The sequence below is a fragment of the Pleurodeles waltl genome, chromosome 8, assembly GCF_031143425.1.
Source record: "Pleurodeles waltl isolate 20211129_DDA chromosome 8, aPleWal1.hap1.20221129, whole genome shotgun sequence".
In the NCBI taxonomy this organism is placed as follows: domain Eukaryota; kingdom Metazoa; phylum Chordata; class Amphibia; order Caudata; family Salamandridae; genus Pleurodeles; species Pleurodeles waltl.
In genome coordinates, this window is record NC_090447.1 from 541,417,643 (window position 1) to 541,433,035 (window position 15,393).

A 15,393-nucleotide genomic window follows, 5' to 3' on the forward strand; every position below is an offset into this window, starting at 1 on the left:
TAAAGTCTATGTACCTTTCTGCGGCAAAGAGGTCCTTTTCCAGTCAGTCTTCCAGTGCATTTTAGCTCTTCCATGCTATGCTGGGTCTATATATTTGGTAAGGCTAAATCCTGAGAGGAATCCTATGCCAATCCCTCAAAATCTGTAGCAATTGTATCCCCACCTTCCTTAACTGGCCTTGTTTCCTTGTATGGCATACCTGCATCATATACATCTTAGGTTAGGCAGAACAATTACACAAAATATTATTTAGGGCAGAATTGTAGGTTCTCTTATTTAGCCAGTAGTTTCTTTGGCCTCAGTGTTCTAAAATAGATTTATATTTTCATAGTTCCTGACTATCATCCCTGTGATAACTCGTCAAGTAAGGAGTCTTTGCGTCAGTGTTTCTTTGAGAACCTAGTAGCTGGAGTCAAGTTTTTGAATAGTCAAAGCGAAAGTACAGAAACAGACCATGATAAAAGTCTAATTTAGCAAATTCCTCCCAGTCTTCTTAATGCAATCACGTAATCACAAAGTGCATTTTATTAGCCTGCAATATTATAGATTAAAAAAAAAAGAAATCGAAGAATCTCATTTGATGAAAAAATAGATTCTGTTTTGAAAAATGTGTTACACATTTTAGATCAATGTCGGAAGTTGATTATCTTTAGAACTGAAACCTAGAGGTCTGAACTTGCTATTACTTATGTGTCTTTGCTAGCTCGTCTGATTAAGCTTAGGGCTAAGGCCTTTGGTGCTGACTTTCTTCTTCTGGCAAAGCGGAGCTCTTTATTGTGATAGATGAGTTGTCCAGCTTCTTATACTCATGAGAGTATCCTAGTGACCAGGGCTTCCTGTCCTTTCTGGTCCATTCAGGACAAGTAGCATGTATTGGTTCTGTACAAACTGACATAGTTGAGCCCTCATTATACAATCCAATCTTCATCTTATCCTACTAATGTTCAATTACAATGTTAGTTTTATTTAGGCGGAGTGATTAGGTGGAATGTTTACTGGTTGCAGCACTGAAACTGCCTGACCAAAGTGTATGAGATCTGTCTTTGTTTTTACCCTAACTATATAGACCTGAAGACACTATGTTTTGTCTGGTGCTGGGCTCTGATGTGTAGGCTCTTATCCACATAGCATTGCATGTTTATTATAGGACCCATCCATCTAATGCTGCGAAGGAAACCCTATACTTTTTACAATTGGTCCATTAAAAGGGTATTCCTTACATAGATGTGTGCTTAGACTCCGATCTGTATGTCTGATATGTATGTACAATCTTATTAAGTACTGGTTACCCAAGACAGAGGATTGACAGATAAATTAGTAACACAATAGCTAACGCAAAACATATTAAACGTGCACAGGTAAACTGATTATACTTATTCATGTTGTCCTTGCAAGTGATTAAAACATACACTGGGGAATAAATCTATATTTATAACTTCCATACGTGCAGACATATTTCTGCACAATGTGTTACACACATAAAAGGCCAGAAGCATTCACCAGGACCTATATTGTCCACTGGACACACACAGGTGTTAACAGAAACAGCAGCACTGAGACTGACTCAATACTGGTATCGGATAGCTGTGTGCTCTAGATCGTGCTTTCTGTTGGTTATTCTAGATCTCTAAGTGGATGTTGACATCATTGATTATAAGTTCTGTACCCTCTTTATTTCTTCATGCTTAGGGTGCAGTGATAGATTAATATAGTATATGCATATAAAGTAAACATTTCATTTCATTTCCAAAAGAATCACTTTGGGGATGAAAACTTCAACCTGACCACCAAGCCATCGTGTAGCTCAAGGGTCACCCAGAAGTCTATTAGTGCTGCCACAAAGATTCTATTCATGGAGGGGGGCTTAGTCCATGAACATTTGTAGGTGTCTTCCTTCTTTTGGAGTTGTTGAGTAGTTCAAGAGTTCTTCAGGCCAAATGTCGACGGATCATAGTACTTCCAGTCTCTGCATGTTAGAACCACCTTAAGCTTCAAGCATCACAAACTGATTTATTATCATCATATCACATTGGATTTTTATTTGAGCATTGACACAGAGGTGCATTCCAAATTTAGAAATTCTGATAGTATTTTAGTGAAATTATTTCATGGGACTTTTGGAGGCAGAAATCTTGATAGAGTGGTGTGCTCTTTTTGCTTTTTTTTGATGGACGATTTATAAATCGTATTATCTTTACGGTGGTTCTTTAAATTGATTGCCAAGAGGAGGAAGATGCATGGCTTTGTGGGTTCAAGGGTAAAGACTAAACAAATGTAAACTTTGGTAACTTGAAAAACACCCCTTTCAATCAAAGATGATTCTCCAGAAAAGCTTTGGAGAGGCTTTGTTCTTGAAAACATCTGTTCTTTTATATAGTGTATTATTTTGAACGACCATCAGTCAGATGATTTAAAAAAAAAAAAAAGAACATGTTACAGTGCGACTACCCATATAATATGCAATAATTGATTTCAAGGACAAAGATAATATGCATTTTCTTCTTGAGTGCATAAAGGTAGTACAATCGGACACCCTTTCTTACAATTTTCTGAGCCTACGCTGCAAAATGCATAGAAAAAAATCTGATTGTCACTGGTGGGTATATTGCTTTCAAGAAATGCTAGCTATTCCAGACATTTGACAAATACAACACATCTCCTCATTAAAACTGCAAGTTGGAATTAAAGTTCAATGCAAAATCAGCCAGTGAAAGCAATAACAATACAAATGTCTTCAAAGTTCCTTATAGTTATATCTTCATGCAAAGAACTCAACTAATTAATGTTACGAAACATATTGGAAGGGGTATTTGAAAGTAAATGAAGAGCAGTAAATGCCAACAGTCGTTTGTGTAAGCCAGCCAGCGTGAACCACTTGAATTTTGATTACTGTATCTGGTGGTTTAGTTCATCTAATTTCCTTAGAGTGTGTATCGTATTGTGTTGGCACTAGGTGACTTCCAACCCCTTCTCATTAATCACAAGTTGAAGTGTGGATTTGTGTAAACTTGGTTGCATCACAAATTCACAATGATGCCAACCTTTTCTCAGCAGTCCTGGAGGCAGCATCTGGTTTCCTCTTCTTGGGTATTTCGCATTCCCCACACAACTCACCTTATACTCGCCTCTATTTGCTGCAAGCCTTTCTTCTTTCTTTCTTCATTTTCCACAGTTCTCCCAATACCCATCTGTAATTCAGCATCTCGCTCACTCCTCGTGTTATTCTGTATTTGTTATCTATTGCAAGGTCTGCATTCCCCTTAATGCGTTTGGCTTTGGAACTTCAGCCCTGTGCAGGCTGAAGCAGCAGCAAACAGTCCGCATAGTCTCAAACGCACACCGTTGACATGTCTCACCGTGGAAAGGGAGCATAGACTCTGGAGGACGAGAAGGTTGGAGTCGCTGTAAGGTTAAATCCAGGGCACACACCTCGAAAATAAAAATGCAGCAGGAAGCTGGCTCCTACAAGTGGCAGGCAAGTGCCCAAACTTAACAGAAAGCACTGAGTCAATTTATAGCATCCTGCACACAAAGTACTGCGCCCATCATATTCATCATCACTGATTTCCAGAGTGCATCACACTGCACACAGAGTGCAGCACCCCACACATTCACATACCACCAATCACATCGAGAGGACCAAAGGTAATTAGTCTAGCAAGTAGAAGATCTGTACAGCTGCTGCCACGCTCTCAGAGCACCCAGACACCTTATAAGCACCATAGCTTTATGTCTACAAAGTACCCAGCAGCTCTGAAACCCTCATTGCCTCCTCACAGTACCCTCAACATCTAGATTGCACCCACAGACAACACATGCACAGATGTGGAGCATAACAAGACTAATACCAGAGAAGAGGGGCTTGTTGCGTTGTGCATGAGGGCGAGCAGCCGTCCAGAATTTGCTGTCATTGTTTAAAATTGCACTCATCATTCAGTTTTACTGGTTGTAGCATGTTACCCCCAGTTCTTTAGTGAGCATTGGCTGTAGTTCATTCTTAACACATCGAATTGAATTCCTTCATAAAAAATGTAGTATGTTTCACTGAAATGAATTAAATGTGGTGCTACTATGTGTTGTTTATTTTGAACAACTGTAATATAATTAATTATTATAAGCACACGTTAAACACCTTGCCAGTACTGGTACTATATACATGGAAGCATAGAGTTAATCCTTAATCCCAAACCCTCTATTCTATGTCTCAAACCCGTAGATTTATATCACAAATCCTAAATCCTATATCCCTAAATTGTAGCCACAATCCCTGTATCTTTAACTATATACTCTGAACCCTGTACCCTTAGCCTCCATACCACATGCCTACAACGCTATACTCTCGAATCCTTAACCCTATATCTTCTACGTTTAGCCCCTAAACAGACTGTTGATCTATGTAGCCTTGCTCCATACTTTTGACCCCTATACCAGTGGTGTTAGAAAGGCCCCTGCAGTCCCTGCAGTCCCCGCAGTGCGGGGGCAGGGCGGCTGAGCTCCAGGGGGCCCCTCAACAGAGCACCCTGGCCTGCGAGCTCCTGAGTGAGCACAGAGGGTGACCCTCCATGTTCTATGCAGGGGCCCCCTCAGGTTTTTTTAATGCCATCACCCTAAACCCTAATCTTGGTAACCTGTAACCTATACCTGAACCCTCAACGCTATATCCTAAACTCTTAACTCTGTCTGTAATTAATAACCCTTAAATCCCTAACTCCGTATCCTTATACTTTATTACCCAACTCTTAACCCTATACCCAAACTCTTAACCATATTCCCGAACATCCTTATTCCATAACCACATACCTTAATTCCCTATATCCTTAACTTTATATCTTTAACCTCATAACCCTTACCACACAACGTGTATCTTATTCTCTCTACCCCTTCCCCTTCCATACGGTCCTCACTCCAATGCATTTGGAGAAGATACGCTTTTATTTTTAGAATTAATAACTAGTTAGTGTTATGTTTAGAACTGTTACTTTCAACTACATTATCATTTATTACGTCATACCATATACAGCAGTACCATTTATTATATAATACCATATACAGCAATACCATCTCTAATGTTACCCGGAGTGTTTTCTCCCGTAATTCCAGCAAGAGTAGTCAGCACTTGGATGTCCATATACTTATAACCACTGGAATAAGCAGAAACATTGTAGCACTGGCTGGAATTCATGATGATTTAGGATTGGTTGGGTAATAGCTAAGAGATAGCTAATGTTCATCGGCCATCGTGACTCTCAGATTGTACTGGAGTGTTGGGATAAACTGATTTAACCTCCATGTCCTCACTCGTCCATCCAGCCATCCACCCATCCACCCACCTAGCACTCAAGCATTCACCCACTCATCTGGTAACTCACTCTTGCTTTCATCCAGCCAAACACACATTCAAACTTGAAGTCAATAAAGAAATAATTTCACTACTGCCCCGTCGACAAATGCCAAACCTTAGCTCTATCAACGCTTGTTTTTCACGTGGATATGATTCAAGACTCCAAAGAGAAAACAGGTATTTTTTCAACCATTCATAACTTTGTAAATAAAGAACAATAATTAAAGGTTAAAGTTATTAAAATCAGACATTTACAATTTCAGTCCCTAAAGACTTAAATTAGCATCAGTTAGTCGAAAGTGTGGTTTAGAATTGATTGCTCCTGAATGTTGAAGTTCTCAAGACCTTTAAATATTGAACAAAATATGTACAGAGCATGCCAGATTCACTACTGCTACCCTGCAGGCAACAAGGAATATGTAACTCATTTGCAAATGAGGGCACTTGCAACTGCAAGCTATCACAGCAACTTTTAAGAAAACTTTCTAATCTGAATTATCATAATGATCTCCATGGGTGCCATTAGATCAAAGCAGTTGCACCTTTGGTCTTTGTAGTTTTATTTTTAGTTGTGTAAAGCAAGTATTCCTTTGCAATTCTTGGTTTTTCGTTTTTTTAAATATAAGGTGTTCAGTTAAATTATGAATTGATGAAGTTACAAGGGTGCACGCTAAAAATAGTAAGTTGCATGATAGAGATAAGGTAGCGTTTTACTTAAAGCATATATAACAAGCATTTGCAATGCAATAGGTCTCGCGTTTACTCGATTTAAAGCTATTAGCGTTATAAACTCGTAACCGAACTTTCTTGCCACATAAAGTGAAAAGTAAAACCGTTTCACATAAGCGAGCCAACATGAGCGCAAAGGAAACACACAAACGGAAAATCCTCTTGCATTGAAAATTATCGTCAACAGTGCAATTATCCATGTAACCGCAAAAGTGCAAATATCCATGTAACAGGGTCGATGTCATGGGAACACATTTTTAGTGTTCTACCGAAATAAAAGGCAAAGAGTGAAACAAAGCAGCATCTACTAAAATATTAAAGGGCCTGGTCCACCTAACACTGATAGCATTCCTGTGTACATGGACAAAGAACACGGAAATACTCTATAAAAATCCTGAAATGCTGGACTTTTACTCGGTACAAAATATTATTTTATGAAACTGAAAGCGTGTCTTTGCCTGGGCACAGAATGGTTTAACATAAGAATGGATGCAGGAAAATGAAGCGCTTGGTGTCCATGCCACTTGAGAATGCTAGAGTCATGTCTATGACTGGGCCTGTATGGGACTAATGGACAGGGCAGGCCCATGCATTGCGAAGACCAATTGGACCACCATGGGACAGAGTGGAAGAGTCCTGGTCCTCCAAAATATGTACTGGTTGGGCAAGTGGCACCCCCCAGTGCAATGTAACCACCGGGTTAAGGAGAGGGCACTCTATGGCCATAAAGATAGGGTGGTGGGTAGTTACAAAGTAAGTTTTCATTTTAGGGTGTAGGTTAGCATAGGGTCAGTACACTTACTCTTGAATCTATCTTACTCAATGTAGTGGTAATCTTAGAAGTGGTAATGTAAACAGTGGTAACCCCTACAGGTGTAATTTCAGAGGTAGTAATCACAATAGTGGAAATAGCAGTGGTAATCTCTGAGTTGGTAATCACAGTAGTGGTAATCTCAGTTAGTAATCACAGTAGTGGTAATCCCTGCTGTGGTACTCTCACAGGTAATAATCACACTAGAGGTAATTCAGCAGAGGTACTCCCTGCAGTAGCAATCCCAGTTGTGGTAATCACAGTGGTGGTAATCTCAGCAGTGGTAATCTCAGAAGTAGTAATCACAGTAGTGGTAATCTCAGTGGGAGTGATCACATCAGTTTTTAATCTCAGCAGTGGTAATCTCTGCAGTGGTAATCTCAGAGGTAGTAATCCCAGTAGTGAAGGGAGTGTTCCAGAGGCCACCCAGACACTCTGAGTGTGCAGGTCAACAACAAATCCGGGGTCAGCCCTGACCCACGGGTCACTGCAAATCCAATATATCAAGCGCTAGCTGACTCTAGCAACAAAGGGGTCAAGGGGTGTAAAGGCAACGTTTCAACCGGTCCAGGGTCATCTGAACCCTCCCTGCCCTTCAAGGAGATCTCTTTTCCCGGTACTTAAAACAATCAGTGCCCTCACGCGCAATGGGACAAAGCGCTCACACAGGCACAGCACCTAAACTTCATGTGGTAAAGAAGTGGCCACACACCAGAGCTGAAAATGCTTAGCAAAGTTAGTCAGGAAGTCAATGCAGTGCTTGCAGAGAGACTGGCCAAAGTCTACACCAAGAAGGTTCACATAGTGGCAGAGCAGGCACGTGTTGTGTTTAACACCCCGCGAGCCGGGGACACTGGACAGCTTTCCACAGAGATAAGACTGCAGGACGTCTCATGTTGAGGGCTTTGGAGCAACTCGCAGACTTTACTCTGAGCACAGCCTCTTTGGCAGGCAGCCCCAGCCCATTTGCGTCCCGCAGGAGTCTGCCCTGGAGACAGGGGCATTGAGCAGGGGATGTGCATGACTCACCCTTCAAAGACCGAGCCAGAGCCTGTCCCCACCCCACCTCCAACCCATCTATATAAACACAGGACAGGAAGGGCAACATGAAGAGAGCGAGGCAGTTTCAAGAGACCCCTTAAGGAGGCAATGCCAGTTATAGCCTTGTGGGGCCCAGAGCTGCCATTGCTGTGTTATGTCTGTTTTTCTGCCTATTTCTCATTTTTTCTTATGTAGTTAGTTTGTCTAAATCCACTCTAAGTTGTATATTTGCTGTATTTAAATGCAGGCTCGTGGGATCCTGCTTATACAAATGTCATGCCTGCAGTCAGTAATCATCAGAGCACCCCCTTTTAAGCAGCTCCGGAGCACAACAGCTGGTGTTTTCAAGCTATGGCCCGCCAAGTAGGAAATTAAAGCTCTCATTCCAAGCCCACATGGAAGTTAAGATAAACGGGGGTGAGCTGGCCCTGGAAAAGCCCCTCCTTGCTGTTGGTTTGATGTTTCAGAGGAAGCAGAGAGGGAGGAGGGATTTGCCCGAGGTGGCTGCTCTGCAACACACACCCACAGTGTAAGATGAACAGCCAAAAAGTAAAAAAACAAAATAGTCCCCTACAGAAGAGATAAACAGGACATAGCATAATTATACAGTAATTTGTGCTGCTCCCAAAGTGAAAAAGGCAGGACAAAGAGACCGAACTGACCACTAGCAAGCAAGGATTTTTGAAGGACACTGGAACCAACAAATGAAATAGCTTTGAACTACAGTATAAGTATACTTTAAAGTATACAACACGTCGAACTCTCTGCTCGACCTAAAAATGAGGTTCATTAAAATATCCGACACAACTGATGAAAATCAAGTTAACATGTAAAGCTCCAACCCATCCGACAATTCGTAAGGCACTGTATTGTCTTTTTTTAACTATAACATATCAGTGATAAGGGCCTGATTGAGGTGTTTACCGTATCTTGCTGGGCTCCAGGTGCATTAATTATTCCCTTACTGATATGATCGAGCAGGTGATGCAAGTAGATCTTGGACTAATGGTTAGGGAGAGATGGTCAGACGGTATGGAATAGCAGGCCCATTAAAGGATTTCAGAATTCCAGATTTCTTATTCTTGCTGGGAGAGAATTCAGGAGCTTGGCCATCTTTACCCCCAAAGTAGGTCACAGGATTTTCTAAACTTTTATGTGGGGTAACTTTTCATTTTGCTAACCTGCCTACCTAGAGTTGTAACTTTTTTTTTTTTTTAAATCATCACTCAATATCTGTCTCAACACGGGACATCTCCAGAGGACTAATCTACCCTGTTCGTGGTATGTTTTATTTAATTCTCTGTATCTGTCCTATAAAGCAATACCTGCCACAGATTTCTATTCCTCTCTTGTCTTGTTAGGCTGTTGTATCTGAGATAATATTCACTGTATCTCTTTTTATGGTGCGTTCTCTGATACCCCTGAGTTAGGGCCGTACTATGTAATTACATTAATAGTAAGTAATCAAATGTGTGACAGATTGATATACTCTTTGAAGACAGCTTTTATTTATAACATTTAGCTTTAGAGATGCCTTTTTCAATCTCAGTTTCATTGTTTGCAAAAGATGCAATCTGTATCCGAGAATTACCTTCACATGTATAATGTAAAGAAAATATAAGTCTGTCAGACCTATTCAGTACAGTATTTGAGGGAATGAGGGTAAGGGGAAGACCTGGACAGCTATCTAATGTTTACTATTGTGAAAACATTGATGGCTAATGGTCATATTTTGGTGTCATATCATCTGCTATTAAAAGCAAATCATTCTCTATCTTCCACTCCTGCTATCAAAGTTAACATCAACCCACAGTGGCACACATGTTGCTGAAGACTGGAAATTCACTAGTGGAACAAAAAGACCTCCATCTGATAGAGATTTCTCACTGCAGATTCCTTACCTTTGATTTTCCCCAGGCGTCATACTGGACCCGGAAACTTTTTGCTCAAGCAATACCCCTGGGCGCCTTTGGGTGGCTCCATTCGGCTCAGCATGGTGTCGATGGCCCTAGAAGTAACATAGTTGTCACCTATATAGGCACCACCCAAGCATGCAGGTGTCAGTTCTTTTCTTTCTGTGCCAGTTAGCGCAGATCCAGAGAGAGCTATGGCTCTGTTGCTGTTTAACAGTCCTTTTTTCAATATTTTGTTGAGTTTTTCCTCAAGTGTGTTGAGGGTGTCTTCGAGGAAGACTGGGTTTAAACTTTGTTGCACCTGTCACCGTGCCATGTCAGTTATGGAGCCTAATCATGTTTGCCTCTGGTGCCTCAAGTGCGACTACAACTCTAAGTCGCATTCTGACTTCTGGGCCATGGGTCTGATGGTCTTGAAGGAGTGGCCCCTAAAGCTGCTTGTGGCATGGCAGTCGGCGACACTAGTACAGGGGACTCCTCAGAGGTCGAGGTCCCAGTTGAAAAGCAGTTTGTGGGACAGCTTCAGAAGCTCCAAGTCCTCTTCTTCCCATTCCAGGTCCTCGGGACACACTGTGAAGAGGCACAAAAAGAAGTCCAAAAGGACTTTAACTTCACCTCATCCGTCATCCGACAAGATGAGCGGGGAACATTTGCATTCCTGGCACGGTTCTGCGGAGCCATTGCCCAGTTCAACTCCTTGCCTCTCCCCCGTTTCTGAGAGCCTGATCGACACCCACTCAGAATAAAGGAGTTTACAAGGTCATGTGCTGCATATTTGAGCAGACCGATCCCTCTGGTGTGCGTTCAGGCCCCAAGGGTTTGGAGGAGGCAACATTTGGTTACACGCTGGCGTCTTCGGCTCCAATGGAGTCTCATGGATCTGATTCCGGATTGGTGCTGGTCGTACCCAATTGAACTCCTCCAGCACAGTTCCTGACCCTGATGCTCCCAGCGTCCACCAGTGGCGCCAGACCCATTCTGTTTCCCGACTAGCCGGTACAGCTTCTCTCGATTCCAATTCCGTTGACAGTTCCTACAGGTGCCACTTCATTGCCTTAGCTTTATTTTGCACTGGCATGGAAGAAGAAAGAGTGTGAGGGGTCACTGGACCCTTTTGGAACTCCAGTTGGAAAGTAGTTTGGATTGATATGAAGAGCTAGGAGCGGCTAGTGGTCTAAACACTTCTTCAAATAATGGATTGCTCTCCCCACACTGTGACCTATGCAATGGTAGTGCGTAGGACAGCAGAGGTACTTGACCTCTAACTACTCTCAGTGGCTGTCAAGACAAACATCTTTATCAGAAGAGCTTCAGCCAGCGGCTTCTCCATCCGAACCCCTTCTGCCCTTTAACAAAACACTTACAGACATCCGGCTAGGAACTTGATTCAAGCCCAGCACAGGGGCTCCTGTAAATAGAACAATAGCCTGCCATCCTTGCCCTGCACCAGGTGACCCTTGCATCCTCATTCAACACCCCACCTCTGAGAGTTTGGTAGTTCAAGCCTCCATTTCCTATGGCACATTACCTTCCACCCCCCTACCCCCCCCCCCCTCCCACCCCCCCCAGACAGGGAATCCAAGAGGCTGGACCATCTTGATCTTGCGAAGAAGATGTTTTCCACCAGTCTGGCACTGAGTTTGGTGAACACCTTGTGCTTATTGGCTATTTCTCGCACAACATTTGGGATATGGTTGCACAAGTGCTGCCTCGAGTCCCAGAGTATGGCCGGCCCATACTCTCCTAAACAGTAAAAGATGGGAGTGACACAGCGAAGTGGATAATTCGGTGTTTTTTAGATACGACTGACTCATGAGGCAGAGTGGTTGATTAGACAGTGGCCTTAAGGTGCCACGCTCCCCTAAGGACATCTGATACTTTGGGGGGATGTCCAGGCAAACCTGATGGACATGCCTTTCGACAGCAATCACTTGTTTAGTGAAAACGCATTCTTGGAGCTCGAGGGATGTAAGGAATCTTAGACTATGGCCAAGTCCTTGTGCCTCTCATCTACCATCTGCCTTTCGCCCCTTTTGTGGCTACAGAAGGGGCATGGGACCAGGCCAGCCGTATGCCAGTCACCGTCCTATGCGACCAACCCAGGCTGTGTGAGGATGTGGGTGTGATTCCTTCAGACCAAGAGGGTCTGCAGGCCAGAAGTCCTCTACCACCCAGCCCCAGGCAGCTGCAGCCTCAAAGCCCTCCTAGTTTGGCTCTGCAGGACCATGCTAGCCCAGTTGGAGGGAGAATACACCATCATCTCCTCCACTGGAAGTCATTAACATCAGATGCATGGATACTTAACATCATCAGGAAGAGCTTTTCCCTGCCTTAACAATCCTTTCCGCCCCCCATACCGCCAACATTTGAACGGCTGACAGAGGATCATTTGTCACTGCTCCGAGAGGAAGTTATGGGTCTCTTGGCCAAGAGATCCATAGAAAGGTTACTGATATCAGAAGTTGGCAGTGGTTGTTATTCCTGCTACTTTCTGAAACCCAAAAAGAACCAGGGTCTTTGCCCTATTCTAGACCTACGGACCGTAAATCTCTGCCTCAAGAAGTAGAAGTTCAAGATGCTCACATTGGCTCAGGTCTTGTCTGCCCTATACCTAGAAGAATGGTTGGTGGCACTGGACTTACAGGATGCGTATTTTCATACTCTCATCCTGCCTGCCCACAGTTGTTACTTGCAGTTCAAGGTAGGCTACAAACATTTTCAGTTCACCATGCTGCCATTTGGCCTTACCAGCAGCTCACTGGTGTTCACCAAGGTGAGGAGGTGGTTGCAGCTTATAAGTGCATGTCAGGGGTTACAGTTTTCCCTTGCCTCACCGACTGGCTATTGAAGGCTGGCTCTCCCAGGCGAACCTTCTGCATTTCCTGGGGTTCACTAGAAATGTGCCGAGGTCACACCTGACTCCCTCTCAGATGCCCTCTTTCATAGGAGCTGTTCTGGACATATCGTCCCAAGCAGTGAATCCAAGATATTCAGGTTAGAATACCGATGTCTCAACCTCTATCCTGCGTTTATGTAAGTCTGACTCTGCAGCTGCTGGGCCTCGTGGCATCCTGTATCCTGCTGGTAAAAGATGCCAGATGGCATATGCAGGCTCTGCAGTGGGACTTGAAGTTCCAGGGGGCGCAGTATCAGGGAAATCTCTCTGACATGGTCCAGATCTCAGAAGGAACTGCGAAAGACCTGCATCGGTGGACTAAGAACTACAACTGGGTCAGAGACAGACTCCTCTCCCTTCCACAATCAGACCTCACAGTAGTGACAGATTCGTCACATCTGGGATGGGGCTGCCATCTGGGAGAGGTGGAGACCATCACGTTGGAGCTCGGGCAATCTGATTAGCATTGAAGGCATTGCTTCCCTCTGTCAAGGGGAAGTTTAGTGCAGGTGTTCACGAACAGCACCACCGCCATGTGGCACTACAAGAAGCAGGGTAAGGTGGGGTCGTGGACCCTTTGTCAAGAGGCCCGGTGTCTCTGGACATGGCTGGAACAGCAGGCCATAACCCTGGTGGTTCAACACCTGCAGGTTCCCTGAACACCAGGGTGGATGAACTCAGACGTCAATGCCTTAAGGATCGGAAGTGTTATCTCCTTTCAGAGGTGGTGCAAGGTTTTTTTCCGCTTTGGGGAGAGCCTTGGTTAGATCTATTCGCCTCCAAAGAGAATACGCAATGTCAACAGTATTGCACATTGAAGTTTCCAAGGTGGCAATTGCTCAGCAACGCTTTTTGTTGCAAGTGGAGCTCAGGCCTCCTATGTGCCTTTCCGCCCAGACCACTCCTGCCCAGAGTTCTCAAGAAGATCAAGAGCAACCAGGCCCAAGTAATCCTTGTGGCCTCGGACTGGGCAAGCATAGTCTGGTATCTCAAGCTTCTGAGACTGAGCATCGATCCTCCAATCAGGCTGCCTCTTCAGGAGGATCTTCTGTCACAACAGAAGGGGAGGGTTCCCAACCCGAACCTGTCAACTCTGTGCCTTCATGCTTGGAGATTGAGCAGCAACAGTTGACAGCTTTTGACCTTCCTCCCGAAGTCTGTAGTGTTATCTTGGCAGCTCAGCGTTCCTCTACGAAAACGGTATATGCCTGCCATTGTCAAAGATTTGTAAATTATTGTACAGAGAAGTCTATAGATCCTCTTTCTGCTACTCTATTTGTTATTCTTCTTTTCATTCTTTCTCTTGCATAGCAGGGCTCCTCTCAGGGCATCTAAAGGGCTATCCCTCTGTTTTGTCCGACTTTCTGGGGCTGCTTGGCCAACCCTCTCTGTTTAAGTCCTCTATTGTAAATAGATTTCTAAATAGATTGGTACATATATTCTCCCTACACCCTTTATCAGTACTCAGTGGGATCTTAGCCTAGTTCTCCCTTACCTCATGTGTGCTCCCTTTGAGCCACTGCACTTCTTAGTGGCAATAACATCTACCCGGAGGGTGAGTGAGATACAGGCCTCAACTTCCAGACCACCATATCTCACGATATTTCCAGATAAGGTAGTGCTGCGCACCTGTGCCGCTTTTCATCCAAAGTGCATCTGGGTCAAACTGTCACCCTGCCCACCTTTTTTGCTTCCCCACATCCCTCTAAGGAAGAGGAGTGACTCCATTGACCAGACTCAAAAAGACTATTGCCGTTCCACCTTGATCGTACAAAAGAGTTCCGGGTGGATGACCAACTCTTTTTGGGGTATGTGGGAGCAAAGAAGGGTCAGGCAGTACAGAAATTTACCATTTCATGCTGGGTCATTCCCTGTATTAAGATCTGCTGTGCCCTGGCTAAGAAGAAACCTCCTGAGGGCATAAGGACCTATTTCACCAGGGAATAGCTGCAACCATGATGCTAGCAGGTGGAGTTCCAGTCCTGGACACCTGCCAGGCAGTAACGTGGACATCACTACACATGTTTGCCAAACACTGCTGCCTGTACAGTGAGGTCCGAAGGGACAGGCATTTTGCCCATTCGGTACTACTGGACTTTTTAGTCTGAAAATAATCCGCAGCCCACCACCAGGAGGACATGGTTTGGATATCTAATTAAAGGTAAGGGATCTGCAGCTAGAAGTCTCTATCGGATAAACAAGTTACTTACCTTCGGTAACGCATTATCTGGTAGAAACTCTAGCTGCAGATTCCTTACACCCATGTCTCCCTGCTCTGCTGGCTTGTTTACTGGAATTAGGGTGATCCTCCTTTTCAGGGCCCTAGTTTGGACACACATGTGTAAGTTCTTGTCATGGTTCTGCGCTTCTGGCATGGAAAGTCGTGATTAAAGTAACTGATGCCCGCATGCCTGGGTGATACCTATATAAGTGAGCGCGACGTCACTTCTGGTGCCAACGATGCCACGCGGAGCTGAATGGAGCTACCTGACAGCTCACACAAGGGTATTGCTTGAGCAAAAGGTTTGTGGATCCAGTCTAATGCTTGGGGAAAAATAAAGGTAAGGGATCCGCAGCTAGATAGTCTCTACTAAATAATGCGTTACCGAAGGTAAGTAACTTGTTCTTTACAATCATCCTTTCTTTCAAGGTGATTATTTGT

General features: G+C 43.9%; 1 protein-coding gene across 1 annotated transcript in view; it reads left to right on the forward strand.

Annotated features, from left to right (window-relative positions):
- CFAP47 (cilia and flagella associated protein 47) overlaps window positions 1-15,393 on the forward strand; it is a 2,216,809-nt gene that overhangs the window by 766,392 nt on the left and 1,435,024 nt on the right. The window lies entirely within an intron of this gene.